The following is a 24,253-nucleotide window of genomic DNA, read 5'->3' as shown; positions in this document are numbered from 1 at the left end:
TATAATAAGCAGAATATTTATTGTTTTCTGTATCTACCTGCTGAAATCCAATATTTGGCAACTTTTGCTCTCCTAGCGTCATCAGTTGTTTCACGTCGTTTTGAGCGCTTGAAGTTTGTTTTCTGAATTTCTGATATACATTTACGTATTTATTTCAATATATTTTGAGTTAATATGAAACGTTGATTCTCTATGGGACATAAGAAATGCGTTCTTTGTGGAGAAACTCGCGAATTGAGTGAAATATCGTATCACTGATATGTTTTCATTACCGCGCGCTTCATGTCAAATTTGAAAGTTCATGTTGTTTTACGTAGGTGAAATTGTGGTTTTTTAGCGAAGTGATTAAGTTTGGGATTCGCTGGATTCGGCAAAAAATTTGCGAATTGTAGGCATTCTGAAAAAAAAAAAATCGCAAAAAGAAATTTACAATTTTATTGTATCCTAACGAGCTAAGCTATTTAATGGAATTCATAGACTCTTGTGGTAGGTTTTTCGGGGTAAAGTAAGTTTAAATATGCTAATGGCCTTGCAGAATCTAATGGTTATCTCAACGAATTCTCCTCCAGCTTCCATAAAGCCACTGTGGAGGAAATAAAACTGTTAATTGAAAATTATCCCTTTGTGGGTCGTATGGTGTTTCTGCAGGTAGCACCTAAGTGTTTGACAAGAAAATGAACTCTAGGTTAACTTCTATTCGAGTTCACGTATACATCGGGCCATGCAAATATTTGCACAGCGTAAACGTGGATGCGATCGGAAGTTTGAAAATTGAATTATTTATGGGTAATTTTGCGCGATGTACCATGGGAAATTATTTATGGTTTTTTGCGCGTAAATTGAAATCCGTCCGTCGAAAGGTTTTGCACGGGAAGGGTAATTTGCATGAAATTCGTTGCTGAAATTGATTCTCATACTCGACTGTCACTCATAAGTTCAGGATGGTTCGAATTCGATGTCATATTTTTTGTTCTTTTTTGGAGATATGAACGTTGGAATTTTAAATTTTCATCAAACCATCATAACTTTCACATTCTTGAAGATGATGAGCTCTGTGAAAAGAAATATAATCGTAGTAAAACTTCCCATAACATCTGATGGTTATGCAATGAGAACTAAAAAGGTTTTTCCGAGGGTTTTTCGAAACAAACTTTCGCTGCACAAATATTCAAAATAATATGAGTTCATTCACCATTCTTTTCTTTCATATGAAACCCATTAACTCATGAAAAAATCGATGAAATTCCCAAGGCTGCAACTTCTCCTGGACAATGAAACCTCAATATGTTTCAGATCAGAACTCGATGTTAAAAAATTTATAATAATTTAGGATTTTTGGATGGAAATTCAATTTCTTTCAAAATTTCGATTTCGAATTTCCTCAAAACTGTGAGGTCTACGCAAAATCGGTGAGCGGTGCAATAATTGAGGATTCCTGATTAGCCGAATTTCGATCCCACCTGAAAAATTTTTTATCGAAAAATTCTCTTAAAATTTTCCATACCTTTAGAAAATTGAAAAAAATTCAAAGTTCCTTCATGGGACTATTGTACCATTTATTGATTGTTTCCACTATGTAGATCATGAAAATGCTTGCAGTTTGGCGATTAGTACATTATTCTAGAAATTATAGGTAAAAATCTGAAATTATCGAAAAAAAAAATGGATGAAATTTCCGAGGCTGCAACTTCTCCTGGACGTAAGCTACGCCCTTGAAACCTCACTATGTTTCAGATCAGAACCCAATGTTCAAAAAACGTTGTTATTGGGGGGGTCTGTGACGAATAATTTAGGAGATATAACGATTTTTGGATGGAAATTCAATTTCTTTCAAAATTTCGATATCGAATCTCCTCAAAACTGTGAGGTCTACGCAAAATTGGTGAGCGATGCAATAATTGAGGATCCCTGATTAGCCGAATTTCGATCTCACCTGAAAAATTTTCGTAAAATTTTCCATACCTAACCCTCAGAAAATTGAAAAAAATTTATAGTTCTTTCATGGGACTATTGTACCAATTTATTGATTGATTCGACTATGTAGATCACGAAAATGCTTGCAGTTTGGCGATTAGTACATTATTCCAGAAATTATAGGAAAAATCTGAAATTTTCGAAAAAATGGATGAAATTCCAGATGCTGCAACTTCTCTAGCTACGCCCTTGAAACCTCACTATGTTTCAGATCAGAACGCGATGTTCAAAAAACGTTTTCATTTGAGGGGTCTGTGATGAATAATTTAGGAGATATAACGATTTTTCGAAGGAAATTCAATTTTTTCCCAAATTTCAAGTTTGAATTTCTTCAAAACTGTTAGATCTACGCAAAATCGGTGAGTGTTGCAATAATTGACGATCCCTGATTAGCCGAATTTCGATTTCACCTGAAAAATTTTTTGTCGAAAAATATTCCTAAAATTTTCCATACCTAACCCTCAGAAAATTGAAAAAAAAATATTGTTCCTTCATGGGACTATTGTGCCAATTTATTGATTGATTCGACCATGTAGATCACGAAAATGCTTGCAGTTTGGCGATTAGTACCTTATTTTCAGAAATTATAGGAAAAATCTGAAATTTTCGAAAAAAAATGGATGAAATTCCAGAGGCTGCAACTTCTCCTGGACGTAAGCTAGTCAATCAAAGAAGTTAGCTGAAACACACTGTATAATTGACCAAATGTAACAACCCCAAAGAACAATGCTTTTAATAGTATCTCATATTAATGACTGTTGATTATTCAGAAAAGTGGTGATTATCCAGGATAACGTTTTATATTGTTTAACAATGGAGAACAAATAAGAGTTTTCAGGGGCTTCTATCGTCAAAACTAGTCTATATAAACTTTTGCCTATGGAACTTTTTATTTGGAACTAGCTGACCCGGCGAACTTCGTACCGCCCTATAATCAAGAAATATCTGTTACCTTTTTATCTGAATTAAGTTAATTTCTTTATTAAGTATTGCTGTTGGAATATTAATAAATCAAAATTATTCCAAAAACAAAGTGTTTATTATTCTTAGGCCCAGTTTCACCAAACAGCACTTGATCCCAGATTGATTAAACTCCGCTTGTTACTAAAGCAGGCTTAACAGTGTTTTCTGTTTCACCATGCATCAACCCGTCCGAAGATGATCGCGATTAACCAAATCGCGATTAAATAGTCAAACCATTTGGCAACGTTGTGAACAAAAAGTTATATAGTGTTCTGTATCGTATTAGCAGTGATGACCACCATTGGCGCTAGGTGTCAGGTGTCATTCATTCATAACTCATAACATTTCAAAACATTTGTCATCTTGTAAACAAAAAACAAAGTTAATTTTTGCCGAAAATGTCGAGTGATGTGCTTCGAAATGTCGGAAACTTGCAGAAGTTAAAAAGAAATTATCCCATTTCACAAAACCACATATTCTGGAAAAAAAACTATATAAGTAATTTTATTAACTTATTTATTTTTATTAACAAGTTTAACTGCTTCTCAAATAATATTTCAATCAAACATATCAATAAATTATTCTTTGCAATAAATTTCATAAAACACAAAAACAAAGTTTACGTGTATTTTAAATGGGAAATATTGAGCCTATACATATAGTCATATTTTGATAAAATTAGAAATTTCCGGAAAAATAATTACATAGACAAGAGTTCCATACTGATAAATAATTATTAATCTCAACTTGAAAGGTTGTAATCCTCCAGAAATGGCCGATTAGTGCTAAATCGCGATTGGTCGATTAAATGGCGCTTTGGAATGTGGTGAAACGCTACATTGCATTAATCGTGATCTAAGGCCTCACTTAAGAGCCAAGTCAAGATTAAAGCATTTGGTGAAACTGGGCCTTAATGCTTTATGATGCACAATATTCTTAGTTTTATTTTCTGGCGCGTATATAAATAATGTTGTTGGTATTCCACACTGGAACAGGCGACATATAACTGGCCAAGTGAAAAACATGAATTTTCAAGATCTCATTTTCAAACTTAAATGCCTTGCAATATTGAAAAACAACGTTCATTGGTCCAAAAGCAACGATATGCAGTGTACTGTAGTCAATTTCTTTGTTATAATTAAATGCAGCTCTATAGGGGTTAAACGCAACACTTCTATTTTGTTGGTTCCGGTTCCATCGATTCCGTTCAACTTCATTCCGCGTTTCACGTTGCTCATCAGTTTGACTTGCTCTTGTATTTCTTTGACCTGCAGCATTACGGGTTCTGCGACTTGAGTTTGTACGTCTAATTGCTGGTATTTTCAGAAACAAAAATTCAACTGAAAATAAAAAAAAATCTATAGTACCTATTCTTCTGTAAAAGTATGAAAATGGTCTATCAACTTTCCAACACTATATTAATTTGACTAACCTTGTTGAACAAACACTGCTAAAAAAAAAACACACTACAAATTATCCTGTAAAAACTAATGTGAAAAATACACTAAGAAATGGTAAATGAATTATGTAGGTATCTTGTTATTATAACTCCGACCACAGATCAACTCTGACCGATATTCATTCATTCATTTTTTTCTCGCTTGTTGGGCTCAACCTTTTGTTATGTACCCAGTCACAAATTTGTTGGGTTTACCCCTAATTTTCCCACATGTATTACATATAATTCACATTCGCATTCATCTTTATGTCAACATACAATATTTATTTTTTCTCAAAGACTTGAACAACCACAAAAATTCAGCCAATTTGACAGGAGTCCACTTTCCCTATTAAAGTGTGCGGTGTTCTTCCTGACAAGACAACGTTTGTTGGTTCGCTAGTTATTATATTAATCTCAATAATCTCTACGAATGTCTCTCACTATCTCGTGGGAGTGCCTAAAATACGAGAGGAGTTCAGATTACCCGAAGCTGGAAATTTCAATTAGAGCACTTCAGAATCTTGTTATGGTCTCGGAGACGTCCACTCGATCGTACCCTGGGCATACGGAACATCTCAAAGATTCGTGACTATCGGATTTCATGCATTCGTTCCATTTCATCCTCACCTACTTCAGTAAAACTGATCAACTATATTGCCAGGTTGTGAACATCGTGTGGAATTAATAGAAGTCATATTGAAGAATAGATGACAATAATATTCTTATAAACAAATCCTCAAAAAGCGGCATATTTCGCAAAACGGCGTTATAATTCTTTACAAATGTCCGCAATTTGTAGAAAAAAAATTTTTTCTCTAATTCTGTGGTTATTCCGTTCATTCTTCCACATCTTGTAGAACAAAATCGTGCGAGAATATATCAGAAACGCACAGTTTTCATGGTTATAATTTATTATTCTATGTTGGCACTCCGAACTTTCCGCCACGGCTTTATCTGTCAATTCATCAATTTGCCTCAAAGAAATCAGTTCTGCCAACCAACATTTTTCAATGCAAAAAGCACTAAATTATATTTATGGAAATATTTCATTAATTTCGATGACAATGCAATGAATTAGAGAAAATAATGTATAATACTCGTACAGAAGGCTCATTCTACCACTCGTTCATTCCAAAACTCGCCACTTCGTGGCTCGTTTTTGAATTTTGAACTCGTGGAAGAATATCAATGCCTTCTGGACTTGTATTATAAATAACTATTCAAGTTAGGTTCCTGGTCTTAAAAATATTGAATATGGAATTTAGGGCGTTCGTTCCCAAACATAGCATAGAAAAAATCTAAGGTTGTTAAATCAGGTGACCTTGGTGGGCATCGAATATTTTAATTATCTGAAGATTACAGATTATCATAGGTAAGCACATGGTTCATTTGCCGTGTGAAACTGAAACTTTTGATGATTTTTATAGTTTGGTAAGAAATTTATCTACAATGTTATATATTAATTTGTATTATAACCTCCAAACTAATAGCAATAAAAAACAATATAACAAAGAATATATTTGTTTCATGATTATAGCATCAGTAATAAAGAGATAAACTTTTCATTTCCCGCCAATTTTTTCTCCTATAGATTGAAAATAGTTAAATTTATGTTGCGGTTTTCAGCAAATTCTCTGTAAAATCGAGCTCGAAAATAATTTTTTTTCTAGCTCGAAGGGATTCTAAGATCCTTCCACTAAACAAAGAATTTGGGACACTTGATACAGTATTAATCTTGAATTTTCAAAAATAGGTTTATGATTTACTAGGCAGCAAAGTAGTACGTTGCTGCCAAGTTGAATATATAATTTTTTCTTCGATTGTTCATAATGATACATGTAGGATACTGTATTAACAAATTATTACAATCCCCGCAATCTTTTTATTTTTCCTGTAGTGATAAGTTGAAACGAAATTTGATAGAAATCGCAATTGTTGGAATGGCTGATTGCTATGGAAATTTATATGTCCATGATGAATATAGTTTGACAACTCACAGTTTTTTGGAAAAATTTCAGATATATTCATATTATGGACAGTGATAGCGACTTAGAAGTACTTACTTCTCCAAAAATAAGGAAGGTGGCAAAAAAATATAGATTGTCAGAAAATGTCAAATGTTTTATTCGCATTGAGAATAATCACTTTGCTGCTTAGGCAGGAATAGTAATACTCTGCTGATTGATATGTGTCTGCAAAATCAATATTTGCTGTCAATACTCTCTATTAGTGAGACGTCACACACCGCCATTTTTGCTTCTCCTGTCAGTGTTCGGAATCCAAACAAATAAATTGTCATTCAAATTAGTATGGTGTCGTTGAGGGAATTGGCTTTTTTCATAAATAAGAGTATTTGAGGAACGATTTCAGTATTAATTGATAGACGGAAGGAACGAGGTTAATACCTGTAAATTTGAATCCTGTATCATTCCCCAGATTTTGTAAAAAGCCGTGTTTATTAGTTGAACTTCAAGTTCAAGTTGTTTGTTTGGATTCCGAACAGTGACAGGAGAACTAAAATGGCGGTGTGTGAAGTCATCACTAATAGAGCGCTTCGGAGAAATGTGTTTTTACTGGTTAAGCCTAGGACTTATTGAGTCAAGTGTTACACCACTTTATTAATTGACTGTTCGATGCAATTAAAACGTTGCACGAATTCAGTTCCCAATCAAAAATCTTATCGACCCGTCCGAATCGCTCCAATCAGTTTTAATCTCATCCTCACCGTCCGCCAGTACCTCCTAAGAAGAAGCAGAGAAGAGGAGAGTACCGAGTACCGTTCCCCGAGATCTTGTACCGACCCTGCCCGCTCCGGCACGCCGCGTCTTGAGAGTCTGCCCCCCAAACCTCGTCCTCTACGTCTAAGGTACTTAGAACCGCTCCAAACGCAATCGCGGCCGGGTCCATTGCCGCACCGGCAACATCATCATCCTACTCTCTACCACTCCAACCCACGTTTTTCTTATCCACACGCCGCGGACTTGGCCAAGTGACCGCCGAGGCAGTTCCCCATCAGGTGCCCAAACACCGCGTTAGACGGTCCCAGCCGCGTCTTCGTCGTTTTTTTTCGCGATACGCCAAGTACCGGCGTTTCAGTGGCGTTTTTGGTCCTTCGACTCGGATAACGAAAAGAGTGCCGTCCCGTTATCGAAAAGTGCCGGCGGTAACGACGTGCCGTTTGGATTTTGTGTTTCGATATGCAAGTTTATTGACCGCCGCTTGGTGTACTGGTGGTACGACATCTGTGCAATCTCTCTGTGCGCGTTTTGTGCCCGCTGTTATAGATAGGCTCGTTTTTCGGATTAAAGAGGATCGTGCCGTTTCTAAGGCGGCTCTTGCCGAACATGTAGGTAGTGCGTCTTGTTTGGTTGGTTTTTGGATTTGGTCCTGTGCGCCACCTGAATGTTTGGGAGTTGTTTTGATTGTTGGTTGAGCGGTACCGGTGGTTCTTTCGGGAAATTTTCCTCCAGGCAATTTAAAGTTCCGGGAGGAAAAGTATCCGAATGAGATTGCTTTATTATTCGGCAATTGAATTTTGAATATGCGAAACGTACCTGAAATAAACACTGATTGGTACTACTTGAGGAAGCTTCTCTTTTTGTATTTTTGGGGTGGAAACGTTGCGTAGGTTTATTGAATCGCCCTGTAGAGCCTCAGCGTGTTTTGTTGTTCGTTCAGTTTTGAATTATAACAAATGTGCAGTTTTGTGTGGTTCCATGTTGGCAGTTTTCGTTATTAATCCTTGTTTCCTAATCTTTAACGTAATTCCAAGACTGAAAGTTTTAATGAATATTGGTCTGTGAATGTAAGGTTTACATATAGTTGCAGCTTGTTGAAATGTTGTATTTTTGGGGTGTGAACGTTGCTGAGATTGATTGAATCGCCCTGTAGAGCCTCAGCGTTTTTTTTTTTATTCATTCAATTTTCAATTATAAAAATATGTTGTTTTGTGTGGTTCTAGGTTGGGCAGTTTTTTTCGTTATAAATCCTTGTTTCCTAATCTTCAACGTAATTCCAAGACAGAAAGTTCTGATGAATTTAGGTCTGTGCATGCAGGGTTTACATATAGGTGCAGCGTGTTGAAATTCGAAGAAAGAAATTAGCAATGTCCAAAAAGATGTAATTACCAAATACACGCTAAATCAATTAAATAATTAACGTTGACAGCAGTCAAGTTGATTTCCCAATGCTGTAACAATTCTTTCCACTTGATTGAAAGTAATTATAGATATACCTATATTGAGAATCGTAATCCTAAAAATACTGCAAATTTCGCACTGAGGTTTGTTATTTGTTCTTTCGAAGCAAAATATCTCGACACGTGATAAATTTCTTTTTAAATTATCAATGTGAAAAACAATTTCAATGAGTTTTCCGATTATTTGTTGTCAATTTTCTGGAAAATGAAGAATGAACTTGATTTCCATGATTTTTGCCTGAAAAATTAATTGGTCGCCTTCTCGAGTTAGGAGGAACAATTTTTTTTTCACTAAATTTCGTACCAATAGATTTTATAGTTTCCCAGAAATGCTTGAAAATTTCGGAGGTCAATATTTTTTTTCTTCGTCGAACGATTCCAGGGTCTAAAATTAAAAAAAATTAACTAAAAGCGTGTGAAACCTCATGCTCCAAAAACAACATGTTTCAAATGTTACTATGTAATAACTTTTCATTTTGAGTCCTGATTCATAGCAATAACTACTCATATTTTTTATATGTACCTACACCAATTTGAGGATTTTGCCATTTTGATTTTTCATCTTCAAATTCAATAATAATAATTTCTTTTATTTCAAGCATTTTTATGGAAGTTATTATTGTAGGAATAATAAAAAACGTCATATAATTCACTTGTATAAGTGCATTTTTTTACGTCCTGCCCTCAATGGCGTTTCACTTGCTATAGACTCACTTGTACACCTGTATCACTAATCTTTAATCGAATATTTGAACTCTTAATCATTCAAGGGAAATAAGTTGAGATAATTTATCATGAAATACGAAAATAATATTCGTTGGAAAAAACTATTGGCATGCCATTTTTTGTGTGTGTTGTTTTCTAGGGTGCAAAATTTCTTTTTTCTTTTAACGATTACCAAAGTCCATTATTCGAAACGAAATCCATTCATTTGTTTCAAAACAAAAAGAGATGTAGTAAACCAGATCTACATAGTCTGTATGAAACCTGTTATGTAACAGTTTCGACAAGATTTATTAACGAACTTTCTATTTTGATAATTCACGTACCTATTTTTTATCCGTTAGCAAAGATTCAATTCGTTTAAATGTATCTATCATCAGAAACAATTCAGTAATTTTTTATATTACACCGATTATGTCACAATTGTAGAAAATGTGATGGTATTCAAAGTCTCGTTAAAACTTAATACTTCCTAAAATGTTGGAAGTGAAAACGTAATTTCCTGAACTGACTATTACGGATTATGAGAATATTTTCATTACGACTGAATACATAATGTCGAGTCAATCAAAGAACGGATGTGATTGTGAATGAGAAAGATATTAGCAATTTTTGAAACGGCTTTGGTTTACTATTTCGAATTATCAATATTTCCAATCGTTTTGGTCAGCATAGAATCCAAATCGGCGTGAAAAAATGAATTTACAACTTATTGATTTATTAAATCCAATTGTTAACCTCTGAATGAAAATGTTTATGTGAAATTTGCAGTGGTACGATCTGTTACTGTTATACGTTGAATAGAGTATCAAGTTATCTATGGAGCAGATGCTTCTGCTGAATCAATTTGCATATCTGAATTTCAGATGACTTCGCCTTATATCGTTCAATCTATTCCAATAGTATGTATATGGTTTTCCAATTGGAATAAAACAGTTTAGTACGGTTTTAATGGCAACACTGTAGTACATTTTTTTTTGGCATTAATTATATCATTTGTGCTCAGTAGGTTATGCCAATCATGGAAAGATACATGCTTCGACAACGTTAAGAAATTGCTAAATTATTTTATCAAAATCATTGGTTGTTTGGGAATACTCAGAAATTAAAGAATTCATGGATAAATAAACGTATCGAAGTTACTGAGTAACGCTCAGTACTTGGTACTGTTACTTTGTCAAATTTGTCTACGAATGGTGATTTCATTAACTGAATGTCATGCATGAATTCTTCTTCATTATCTCTCAGTATTCACATATGAGCTCTGATTTAGGAAAATAATTGAACGATTTTTGAAAGTCATTGAAGCGTGTATCTTTCCATGATTCCATGATAAATGACATTAGAAATGTCAAGATTACAGTGTTATCTTTAAAACGATTTCGAATTGTATTGTTTCTAATGCAAAACCCTATATTACTTCGATGCATCCAAAAAAAACCTGCCCTAACAAAATTCTGCCTGGAACCAATTAATCTGTGAAACTTTTCTCAGTATTTCTAGTGGAACTAAAAAATTCCCCCGTCTATTATATTTTATGAGTGTTTTAAATCCTCTAAGAACTTCAGGAGGATATGTCCGATTTTTTGAATGACCTGACATTTCGTTGTTGCAATTGTTAAAATTGTACTACCTCCTACTCAAACGAAATGGCGAATGAACAGATGTTACATGTAAATTATGTTGTGTTGGCATTTGGCAATACATTTGGATGACCCTTGAATATTGTCTGTTATTTAGGAACATCAATATTCTGTCCAAGGGTATTCGAGATCAGAATACGATTTACAAAGAGAAGTTTCCTCAAGTAAATCATAAGTTTAGTAAATTAAGATATTGAGGAGAAATTTTAGAGAAGTTCAGGTGGCGCATGAGAATATTCAACCTGTTTTTGAAATCTTGATCAGGGTTGTTGGTTCGATGAATTGAACAGTCAAAATGGGTCATATTCATCAACAGAAATAAAACAGATGTGTTAAAATAGTGTATGTAAAGTCTTGTTGACTTTGCTAGACCAAAACTGTCGATAAGTGATTTTACCGAATTCCAAATTACTGAAATCTTCATAATAATACATTCAATTTCCCAAAAATTTGTTCCGAAAATTATTAACAAAAATACTTGCAAACATTGAATATAAAGGTGTAGTATAATTTGTGATGTTTTGGTTGACTTTTTTGTGAGTAATTTCATGGAAATTAATTAATTCAAATCAGGAAAATTTATGGGATTATGCTAAAAGTGAAAAAATATTAAGAACTTTCTTTCTTGATTTTTTTTACCTAAAATCTAAATCTATTCAACTATTTGAAAAACTTCCAGTTACACTGTTGTGCTTTTATCTATGAACCGACAGTCTCACTCATTTTTATCATGTTCTCCATTCGTTGAACATTGTAGAGAACAATCTCTATAAAACTTCCTTTTCGAGTTAGTCAAACTGACTCGAGATACAGCAGGTATCGTTATTTCTCATAAACAAACTTCCTTTATCTAACTATATTAAGATGAATTATGAAGGAATAACAAACAAGTTTTTATCATGACGTCCTTATCGTTCCAACAACCCTGTTCAAGTTATTCTCATCAAATTCCAGGATTTTAACAAGTGCAGTAAATATCCACTACGTGACACACGTGCTATACATCCATGTTTACTTAAAAACATTGATGCGAAACGGTAATAGTCATTATTGTAATTCAGAGTGCACAACGTTCGACAGTTCCGAAATTTATTCTACAGGAAAGATGGCATTATATTGTGATTTGATACAACTTTCAATTTCGACCATTATGTATATTTCGTCATTATTTTTGGTACGTTGCCCTCAAGGACGGGAAGTCCCATGTGGGTCAATTCTAACATGAAGCCAGCGTCTTCTCTTGGATGTAAATTTTCTGATTCTGAGTAAAAATAAAACTAAGTTTTCATGATCTGGAAGATAAGCGGTGTTCGAAGAGTTCAGTACTTGGATTGGTGACCGGTATAATTCGTATTCGTAAGGAATATGTTCATTTTATAATTTTTCTAAAACTGTTTGAGATTGTAGAATACGCTCTATTAGTGATGACGTCACACACCGACATTTTAGTTCTCCTGTCAGTGTTCGGAATCCAAACAAACAAATTGTCATTCAAATTAGTACGTTGTCGTTGAAGAAATTGGTTTATTTTAATAAATAAGATTATTTAAGGAACGATTTTACTATTAAATGATAGACAGAAGGATCGAGATTAATGCCAGTAAGTTCGAACTTGAAGTTCAACTAATAAACACTGCTTTTTACAAAATCTAGGGAATGATACAGGATTCAAACTTACTGGAATTAACCTCGTTCCTTCTGTCTATCAATTAATACTGAAATCGTTACTCAAATACTCTTATTTATGGAAATAAGCCAATTCCTTCAACGACACCGTACTAATTTGAATGACAATTTATTTGTTTGGATTCCGAACACTGACAGAAGAACCAAAAATGGCTGTGTGTGACGTCACACTAATAGAGCGTATTGTTGCCATTGGGTTCAAGTGCAGTTTCGAAATTTACTGTGGCAGAACAGAACAGTACGCTTCAACAACATTTGGTTATGATCCAGTTCCATGAAAATATTCGTTCTTTTGTTTAAACTAGACACGATTGCGTGAGTGAAGATAATGGCCCACATAATCGTCGACTCGTTGAAAAATTTCGGACAAGTTTCACGCCACATGATATATAAGACAACTGAACTCGAGAAACCGAAAGATTAACGACGGTGTAAAGATCTACACAGGCATAAGATGTAGATTTTTTCAATAAAACGAGTTTCGTCATATAAAGGGCGTTTTTTTAAAGCTATAGAACTTTAAATTGCAATAGAACAACGATAGATTATTCGATTGACATGAATTTTATTTATCCGCAAGATAATCTTGTGGCATTACATTTTAAATATGATTTCTGGCATATGACCGCCACGGCTGGCTCGGATGTAGTCCAATCTGGACGTCCAATTTTCGATTACTTTTTTCAACATTTGTGGCCGTATATCGGCAATAACACGGCGAATGTTGTCTTCCAAATGGTCAAGGGTTTGCGGCTTATCCGCATAGACCAATGACTTTACATAGCCCCACAGAAAGTAGTCTAGCGGTTTAAATCACAAGATCTTGGAGGCCAATTCACAGGTCCAAAACGTGAAATTAGGCGGTCACCAAACGTGTCTTTCAATAAATCGATTGTGGCACGAGCTGTGTGACATGCTGCGCCATCTTGTTGGAACCACAGCTCCTGGACATCATGGTTGTTCAATTTAGGAATGAAAAAGTTAGTAATCATGGCTCTATACCGATCACCATTGACTGTAACGTTCTGGCCATCATCGTTTTTGAAGAATGGACCAATGATTCCACCAGCACATAAAGCGCACCAGTCAGTTTTTCTGGATGTAACGGTGTTTCGACATACACTTGAGGATTAGCTTCACTCCAAATGCGGCAGTTTTGTTTGTTGACGTAGCCATTCAACCTGAAGTGCGCTTCATCGCTAAACAAAATAAAATGGACGTAGTGCTCAATACGTATTCCGCACAGAACCATTATTTTCGAAATGAAATTGCACTATTTGCAAGCGTTGTTCAGGCGTGAGTCTATTCATGATAAATTGCCAAACCAAACTGAGAATAAATCACTTGACAGCTGTTAAATCGGTCGCCATCTTGAACAGTAATGCCAACTTGAAGTTATATACCTCGAAAAAAAACACCCTTTAGTTATCAAAATGGGCAACCTTGGATGAGGTCAGTAAATGGATGGGTGACCGCTAGGTTGAACAAATATAACTTTCTTAAAAAACAAGAGCGCGAACGCACATGACTGCTAATAGGATATGTCTTTTTTGGTGTGAAATTATGAAAATGAAGATAGAATGATAGGATATGTCTTTTTTGGTGTGAAAATTATGAAAATGAAGATAGAATGTTTTTCCACACATTTTTCACCCAATTTGCAAATGTATTTATTTGGAGAAATTTCTGGTAAACCTTTGTAAACCTCAGATTAGAAGTGTTAATTGGCCTACAAGAAGTTGTAGGATTTCTTATGCCTACTTATGCGTTTCGTCCCTGGCACACACACCGGACTCATCAGTGTGACTTTGGTATAATTGTGTGTGCCGTGTCACAGACGCTTGGGGAATTTATTATTACCGGGAGCCGCCGGGATTCGAACCCGGGACCTTTTGTCGTATCTCGGTGCGTGAGTCTACCTCTTAACGTCTAGGCTACCGAATGCTGTGTATATATTGTTGTTATGTGGAGCTTTTATGAGAAGCCGCCACATGACTCCCTCCCCAGTGACGGAGGAACGAAACTTATGCGTGTTACGAGGTCATCGGTGCAGCCGGGTGATTGCCGCCTAATCAGAGCTGCACCTCGCGGCATCGTACGGACGGGGAATGCCGCCTATTCACGTCCGGCATACCGCGGCAGACCAAGGAGCACGTATTGCACGTCATGGGAATGGGCGTCTAGAGTTTCGTTGGAAATTGCAGATGAATGGGAGCTATGCATCGACCTTCTGCTTTCCAGGACACATCGTTAAGATGGCCATTCCCATCACGTCGGGCTTGCATGCTGTGACGACGGAAGCACGAGGCTCGGCGTGCCATCGGCTCTAGTGTCCGATGGACACCCCAGTAGCCGTAACGTTGAGCGGGGCAGTGAGTCGCCTCTGCGCTCCAACGCCGCAGTTTTCCGCCATCACGTCGGGGTCACCAATGTAGGATTTCTTATGCCTACTTATGCGTTTCGTCCCTGGCACACACACCGGACTCATCAGTGTGACTTTGGTATAATTGTGTGTGCCGTGTCACAGACGCTTGGGGAATTTATTATTACCGGGAGCCGCCGGGATTCGAACCCGGGACCTTTTGTCGTATCTCGGTGCGTGAGTCTACCTCTTAACGTCTAGGCTACCGAATGCTGTGTATATATTGTTGTTATGTGGAGCTTTTATGAGAAGCCGCCACAAAGTTATAAGTTGAATCTTCGTATTTTGTTTTGAAGACACTTTCGAATTCAAATATCACCTGATCCGATGTGAGAAGTAACAACCATTTATTAAATTCAGTAAAATCCCGAATGAAATATTATTCGAAACGCAATTGTGGTGAATTATTCTTTGAAATGTCAAATATTCCATTCTATCCAATTTCACAAACATATGGATTATTGGAAAATCCATTACCCGTATGGTTGATGTCGTGGCAATTAAAATATTTCATTGATTTGTATTTTTCGTTATCCATCAATTACAGGATGTATTAAATATAAATGATTGATTTTGAATTCAGTTGACTCTGCTGCGAGGAATCTGAATTTTAAATTAAGTTGTTGCTCGTTACGAAATTGAAAATTCGATTAAAACATTGTTCGTATGTAATATGTAACATTCTTGTTATTATTTTTTTTCGTTCGAAATCAATTCGCCATATAATTACTTCATAATGAATCGAGGCAATTATGCTTTTTAGATTGATTCATTCAAACTATATTAGGTAGATTTACATCATATATTATAAAGTATTTTGCAATAGGAACCATAAAATTATAAAATGGTTATAGTGGTGAAACTATTATTTTTTATAGTTTCATAGCAGAATTTCTGGATAACTCACTTCACCTTTGATCTTCATACAAATACTTATTTTCAGTGAATATGGTATTGATTCTGAGATAATATATTTTAATTCGAAAAATTTTGTTCCCAACATGAACTATCAAATTTGACATCAAGCGCGCGGAATTTGAAACATATCAGTGATACGATATTTCACTGAATTTGCGAGTTTCTCCACAAAGAACGCTCTTCTTATGTCTCATAGTGAATCAACTTTTAATATCAACTCAAAATATATTGAGATGAATACCTAAATATATCAGAAATTCTGAAAACAAACTTCAAGCGTGCTAAACGACGTGAGACAACCGATGACACTAGGAGAGCAAAAGTTGCCAAACCTTGGATTTCAGCAGGTAGATACAGAAAATAATAAATATTCTGCTTATAATAAATTCGACAATTAGGAAAAATATCGGATTCCAAATATTCAAATTTGCATATTCAATCGGGAATCATTCAAATAAATATATATCATTCAATATATTATACATTCATAACGATCGAGTAAAATTGTGGATTTGAAAATATATCACAATCCGACAACGTAATCTAACTATGTTGGGTACATGTAAAAATTGCGTATACTCCCTCTATCTATGTTTATTACTTTATGGTATTTCTCAAGTGACATCTAAATTTCCGTACAATAGGATGTGTATTTCTTCAATTATTGAAGTAACAAAATTTGATAGGGTTATAACTCGGTAAACATTGAACGGATTTCACGCAAAAAAACGAGTCAGGAACCTGAACTTCCGTCCATATTTATATGTTTGGCTATCACGCTCAAACCTCGGACATTCGCCCAAAATTAATGAGACGTTAAAAAAATCATTCTTTTCGAACCGAAGTGGCGAATAAATCAACTGGGAAAAATGCGGCTTTAAGTCACGTTCAAAGCTTTTCCTTCAAATCGAGTTTTTTCATAAGTTATTCCAGAACACGTTCCGGCGGAGCACATTCCTAAATCAGGGCCAAAGCCCAATTTGAATGACAGCTGCGGAAAGTATTGTTTTCGGGCCGTTTCCACCGGGGCGTGAAATTGGTTTCAAGGCCGTTTGGTTTCTTCTATTTCGTATGAATATTCCACGAACTAGTGCGTGGAACCGACAACAACGAAATTCCCACCGGCTTGTCATTGAGGAATATGCAAAATTCGGTTAAAATGCTTTTAAAGCTGCCTTGAGGTGGATCGAATTACGGAACAGTAATTAACGGATCCAGTTTGTTGCGCTCTTGAACTTGACATTGTCGATTCTATCGAATCGATCCTCGAAAATGTGTCTTCGAGTCAATGTCACCGATTCTTGTATAATCCAGAAAGGAACCTCAGGGCAATAAGCATAGATAGAGGGAGCATATGTCGTTTTCAGTATGCAAATTTTGTCCCCAACATGAACTATCAAATTTGAAATGGAGCGCGCGGAATTGAAAACATATCAGTGATACGATATTTCACTCAATTTGCGGGTTTCTCCACAAAGAACGCACTTCTTATGTACCATAGTGAATCAACGTTCCATATTGACTCAAATTATATCGAAATAAATACCAAAATATATCAGATATTCAGAAAACAAACTTCAAGCGCGCCAAACGACGTGAAACAACCGATGACACTAGGGGAGCAAAAGTTGCCAAACCTTGGATTTCAGCAGGTAGATACAGAAAATAAAAAATATTCGGCTCACTATAAATTTGACAATTAGGAAAAATATCGGATTCCAAATATTTTTGCATATTTAATAGGGAATCTCTCAAATAAATATATTTCATCCAATAATATGTATGTATGTACATTCATAATGATAAAGTAAAATTGTGGATTTGAAAATATATCACAATCCGACAACTTAATCTAACCATGTTGGTGACATGTAAAAACTGCTCATACTTCCTCTATTTATGTTTATTACTCTATGGAAGACACAAACATATTTCTATGGAGAGTTAGGAAACAGTTCTAAATTAAACTGAACAAGGTCTAATCGATTTCGAACTAGTTATGAACGCAGTGAGAAGCTAATTCATAAACTATTAGAATACTAAAGAAACCTGCACATATTCAAAGTCACTCAACTATGTGAAATCAATCTTACAAAATCAATACTTCCGAAAATAATAAAGAATAAAATAAACCCGCACACAATCACAGTTACTAAATTAAGTTAAAGGCGATTCTGCAGTCAAATGAGCTGGTCGAGTCGGTTCTCGAAAGAATTCACCGAACTTGAACCAGGAATTGATTATCAATTTGATTAAGATGTAGCAATAGGAAAGTTCCGTAGAGCAAGTTGAAACTCAGATCTTTTTGGATTTAGAATATTTTTTGCTGTCGCGTTTTTATCACTCCTCTTTGTTCTTGTAGAATTTCCAAGCAATCTAGTGCTCCTACATAATTAAATTTCATGTGATGAAAAAAGATCTTGTGCTTTTACCATCATAGTTATTCCCTATTAGGAAAAAGTCAAGTTGGAGAAATTATTCTGTGTGCAACACCTCCAATTCCACCGAGTATGTCTGCTTATGAGATTAATCTGAATCCATGTAACTTAAATTATGGTGATTCGGCTATCCTTCTTCCATTGTGGCATTACATAAGGATATATTCCCTCGCACTCATGTTATCCAAATGTTATTAATGTAATGAAACCGTGTTTGCTATGCCTGTTGAAAATTCATGAATGAATGATTAATGAAATGACTGATTCGAATTCAATGGTAACTATTGATATATTTTGGGAGCTCCTTTACCCCTACGTAGATAATGAAATCATTGTATAATAATAATCTGAAGCTGCTACCTACACTCGTCTAGTATACCATGTGAGACAGAAGTTGTTTGAACTTTATTACATATTTTTCCTCTAAACTTTTGCGAGTATGAATATATGTTTCACGAATATTCATTGGAAATAATTCTGGGTACATCGATTCATGAAATGAGGTGTAATAGAAAAATCGCTTCTGTCGGTTCACCGCGTTTCTACCACGACCGTTTTCGCTTGACGTTGTCGTAAGTCATCCACTTTTCATCGCCAGTTACCAACCGCTTCAAGAATGGGTCGATTTTGTTGCAATTCAGCAGCTATTCGCATATGAAAAGAAAACTGTTAAATATAGCGTATTTTCTCTCTGCCAGTGACACGGGTTCAAACTAAACTGAGTCATCTAAACACAAAGCTATCAGAAAAGTTTTTGTAGTACGAAATGTCATCTTTCTTATCTATTGGAAAAATAAAGGATTTTTTTATAAACCTATTAAGTTTATGCTTATTGTATTATGACATCGAATTCTTCATCAAAAGTCATACAATACTCGAAACTAAAATTAAAATATCCAAGGAGTTAAATCGAATTTTTGTCCTCGATTCAATTCGTTGCGCGATGCTCTCATAATACGCAATTAAACGAATATTAATTCGATTAAAATGAAGTTAATAATAAATCCAATATATCCGTTGCGTTTTATGAATATTACCATAATCGTAACTTGTCGGTTCATATAACATACAAACGGAATCGAGTCCAGAAATGAAGTTGTATTACTTATCCCCGTTAAATTCACCTTTGTTACGGTTTGCTGAAGACGGCGCACTTCTTATATTGCAATCATGTTATCCGTTACTCCTTGCCTAATTATATTACATTGGTTTCGTTACCAACTTTTTTTTTCTCTAGCCTCGAAAAAAATTTCTCGCTCGATTTTCGGCTTAGCGCAGTACCTGCGGATTTCTAGTTGGATTGGACCATTTCGAAATTCTCGACGTTGTACGTGTCATGACAACATTGTTTCTTCTTTACTATGCGTTTTTGGTAGTTATCGCGAATGAAGAAAAATCAATTGAAATTTCATTGCTTGGTTGTCGATCATGTAGAAGTGGTTGTTATGAAACGTGATATTCTTTTTGGTTGACCATTACTTATTTTTACTATTTCGTCCATGTGATGAAGGTTGAAATCAGAGTATAATTTGACAATTTTATGGTTGAAGCTTCATGAAATCCTGAAAACTGCATATTAAATTTTGAAGGAAAGTTTTCTAGGCGCACGAAGGAAACACAGATAGAGGAAGTATACGCAATTTTTACATGTCCCCAACATGGTTAGCTTACGTTGTCGGATTGTGATATATTTTCAAATCCACTATTTTACTATATCGTTATGAATGTATATCATATTGAATGGAATATATTTATTTAAGTGATTCCCGAATAAATATGCCAATTTGAATATTTGGAATCCGATATTTTTCCTAATTGTTGAATAAGCAGAATATTTATTATTTTCTGTACCTACCTGCTGAAATCCAAGGTTTGGCAACTTTTGCTCTCCTAGTGTCATCGATTGTTTCACGTCGTTTGGCGCGCTTGAATTTTGTTTTCAAAATTTCTGATATATTAAGGTATTCATTTCAATATATTTTGAGTTAATATGAAACGTTGATTCACTATGGGACATAAGTAGTGCGTTCTTTGTGGATAAACTCGCGAATTGAGTGAAATATCGTATCATTGATATGTTTTCATTTCCGCGCGATGCATGTCAAATTTGATAGTTCATGTTGGGGACGAAATTTGCTTAGTGAAAATAACATATGCTCCCTCTAACTCTGAGGCAGGAACTCAGTTTATAAATGGATTTTACTACTACTTACAGGGTGTGGCGTAATTAATGGATAATCCTGTACTGGTGAATAGGGGAGGTCATGGCCGACCAGAAAATGTAAAGTTTTGTTCAGTAAAAATATCATAGCTTTCCAGATATCGGACGATTTCATTTTTTTCTAAAAATAAAAACATGAGGATTATCCTACCTTTTTTTTTCTAAATTAAGCAATATGGTAGGAATTTGGTAGTTTATCTCATAGTACAGCTATCTGAGAGTAAAATAAAAACAATGCCCAAAGAAATAACAAGATTTGTGATCACAGCATTCATTTTAGTGAATAAAGGTGCACCTTAAAAAAAAAATGAAAATGTCTGATATCTCGAAATTTTTACTAAACATAACTTTACATTTTCTGGTCGTCCATGACCTCCCCTATTCGCCAGTACAGGATTATCCATTAATTACGCCACACCCTGTATATACTGCCTAATCCATTGATTAGTATGCACTAATACATTCAATACATAATCATTCAGGAATTATAAAATCACTACACGTCGTCTTTCTCTATACTATAGCGGTAAATCTTGTGTATTGAAGTGTTATGTGAAAATATGTTTGAATTCCTCAATTATATTTCTTGTAACGTCGTAATTCGAAAGAGATTCGGAGATGATGGCTTCGATCTGAAAATTCAGAATATATTCAGATAAACATTAACATAAAATGTTTAGTTTATTTCGACATAAAACCATATCAAAACCCCTTCGATTGAAAGAAAATTATTCGACTTAAAGCAGGTAGTAAAACATAGTTGGTTGAACGACTCTCATTTTCAAGAAGCCATCTTAGAGGATCATTAGATAATCCCACCTGATTCAATAGTTTTGAACTTGTCTCTGGAAACCGGTCTAATTTATTCTGTTTTTTTGTTTTCACAAATTATAGTATGTACCAAGGTATAGTTTTTTTGGTATCTATCGGAGCTCAAAATGATGAATCGCTTCTTTGTTGGACGTATATGCTCATTCATTTCCAGTTGGTAGGGATTGGCTTGACGAGAATAATGTTGTTATTGTGAAATAAATATAATTTTTGAATAAGTTATACACTGATATAGAATAAATGTTCTAGGGATTTATTTTTGCGCTTTTATTTCTATCCCTTTTTGTTCGGTTGTTATCGTGTATACGGATGGACAGAATTGAATTTTAGGACGTATTGGTCATCAGTAAGTCGAACGTTTGAGATCGTTGTATTATTTGAATTTTATAGTCTTCTTCGAGAAACAACACCCAAGAAATTTTTTCTAGATTGAAGTTGCCGATTTAATCAATAAATATTGCTGGATTATAAATAATTCACAGCAGATAACTCCTGAACGCCTGAAACTATCGCTTTGCGACCTGCAGGTTTTTTCATGCAAATTTGATGGAATTTCTGTTTCTGTTGAGAAAATCCTATCATTACATTTGAAATTTCGGAGTAAAATGAACAAAACAATGAACTTCTGACTTAGCGCCCCCTATAGAAAGCAGCAAAAACAAATTTATCATGAGTATATTTTGTCCTCAATCAACAAGATATTATCTCTCATACGAGATCTAATTTGCTCAAAAATGTTGAGCCAAACTGAAGTTACAGACATTTCAATCAGACAGATTTCTCTCTTCCCCCTACCCTTATTTGATATCGTAAAATCGAAAGTGACAGTTCAAGAAGATAGAGAATTTTCCAAGGATTACAGTGATAATATTTTTTCTTGAACTTCATATGAATAATTCTCGAGTAAAATTCATTTTTCTACTTGACGATAGCTATTATGCCCCCTAGCGGTACAGGTATGAACTTCAAAACAATTTCCAGTGTGTTTTCTTGTACACTTTTGTGGTAACAATTTTTACCGGAAGTCTCTACGATTAGTGGATCCTGAGATATAGCCGCTCACCTCGCTTATTTGCCCACCCTGTACAGATTTAGCGTCCCGAATATATTTAAAATCAGCTCTAAAAAATCCCAGGTCCTGCGTAATCAACGAAAATGCATTAGGTCTTTTCCTTGACAATTTACTCTAATTGGTTGGTATATTAGGGGTGTAGAAGCCCTAAAACCATGAATCTACCGGTATTTCGAAATAAGAAATACTAATTGTTTATAATTTCTAAACATGAACCTTTGGAACCTACAGAAGAAAAAAACAATTTATCGATATAAAATTGAATTATACAGATTATATTCTATATATTTACCATTAGCGTCGATAAAAAGCGCACTAGGAGAGTCTTATTTATCTATTTAGCCGGTAATAACGATCCCTTTTTCCGTATTAAAACTGACATGAGTAGGCTGATGGAATCGTTTCATGGTTGTATTTATAATAAGCACGGTTATCAAGTGTAATGAATGTTCCTTCTAACATAATTGGATAATAGTCGAGTCCATTAAAAGTTTCCTTGTTTCATTAACCCACAAACAACAAACTTGGCGGATTTCAATGGACATGTTATCACTTTCGATTCCCCCCTGTTTTATTTAAACGCTAACTCGATTCACAGAAACCCTGAGAAACCATTTATATGTTAAATTCGACGGGTTGGCGATCGCTTTCATTCGATGGAAATCTCATTGTATTCCAAAACTTCGGTTTTCATTATGCGTTGTTCAACTGATCTCTTTTTAAGAAGGCAATAAATTCTATGATATCGCTCTTGGAGAAAGCGAAAATTTTTATCAAGTCAGAACTTCAATCCGGAATGAGACCGTTTATTATCCTAGATCTGGAGAGTGGATCTGAAGAAACGTTTTTTTCTGGTTGGAAACTTCTACCTTTGAAGGATGTTTCTGATCTTTTATCAAATGAGTCCCGGACCTTAACGTTGAAAATGAATTTCTTCTTAAAAATTCGACTTTATTCGTGAACATGGTCAATTTTAAGATTGACACATGTACAGGGTGTCTCAAATTGGATGCTCACTGAAAGCATCCCGAAAACTATAAGAGACTAAAAAAAATCTCGCTGGTCAGCCAGGACGTGTGTCATTGATCGAAACAAGTGCGAGCAATGCCATGCAGAAATTCTTTCCGTCGTTGCCTTGCAAGCAGCTGTTCACCCAATTTCCTTGTTTCTGAATCAATCCCATGACTTTCAGGCGTTTTGAAATGACTTGTTGCGTAACTTCCAATGATCATGCCAATTCGTTTGCGTTTGACACGAGTCTTAATCAAGTAATGTCTCCAATTCTGCATATTCGAAAACCTTCTCTTTTCCACCGCCATACTGATCTTCGACGTCAAAATCACCGTTCTTGAAGCGTTGAAACCTTTCTCGGCACGTTCTTTCACTAGTAATGGCCTCGCCATAGTTATTTGAGAGCAGTCGATGAGCCTCAACCGCAGATTTCTTCATATTGAAGCAGAAAATTAAACCCTCCCGAACATGACGAGAATTTGGCTTATAAGCCGGCATGTTTAATCGAGAATAACTTTATGATGCAGACACAAATAGACTAATATTTCGATGGCATTATGTTTACAAATACCTAAGCTTGTATAACATCTACGATCTATTTACGATTACTACTCATCGCTACAGATATCTATTGCAAAGCGGCGGAAGCAAAGTTTCACAATCAAGTAACCAAGTGATGTATAGTGTGTCCCATTTAAAAAACCTAACTCTC

The 24,253-nt window shown here is 35.1% G+C and overlaps 1 protein-coding gene across 9 annotated transcripts in view; it reads left to right on the top strand.

Annotated features, from left to right (window-relative positions):
- LOC123674035 (disco-interacting protein 2) overlaps window positions 1–24,253 on the top strand; it is a 114,568-nt gene that overhangs the window by 3,704 nt on the left and 86,611 nt on the right. For 4 of the 9 annotated variants that reach the window (XM_045608854.1, XM_045608852.1, XM_045608851.1 and 1 more), the window contains exon 1: window positions 7,273–7,724. The exons of 1 other annotated variant lie outside the window; for it this stretch is intronic. The gene's annotated coding sequence lies outside the window, so the exon portion shown is untranslated. Of the gene's footprint in view, window positions 1–7,271; window positions 7,725–24,253 lie in introns of those variants that run through there. 4 more of the 9 variants (XM_045608849.1, XM_045608848.1, XM_045608847.1 and 1 more) reach the window with 2 other exon arrangements.

This window comes from Harmonia axyridis, chromosome 2 (genome assembly GCF_914767665.1).
Source record: "Harmonia axyridis chromosome 2, icHarAxyr1.1, whole genome shotgun sequence".
Lineage (NCBI taxonomy): Eukaryota > Metazoa > Arthropoda > Insecta > Coleoptera > Coccinellidae > Harmonia > Harmonia axyridis.
Note: the sequence above shows the minus strand (reverse complement) of the source record. Positions and strands in the feature narration are given on the sequence as shown.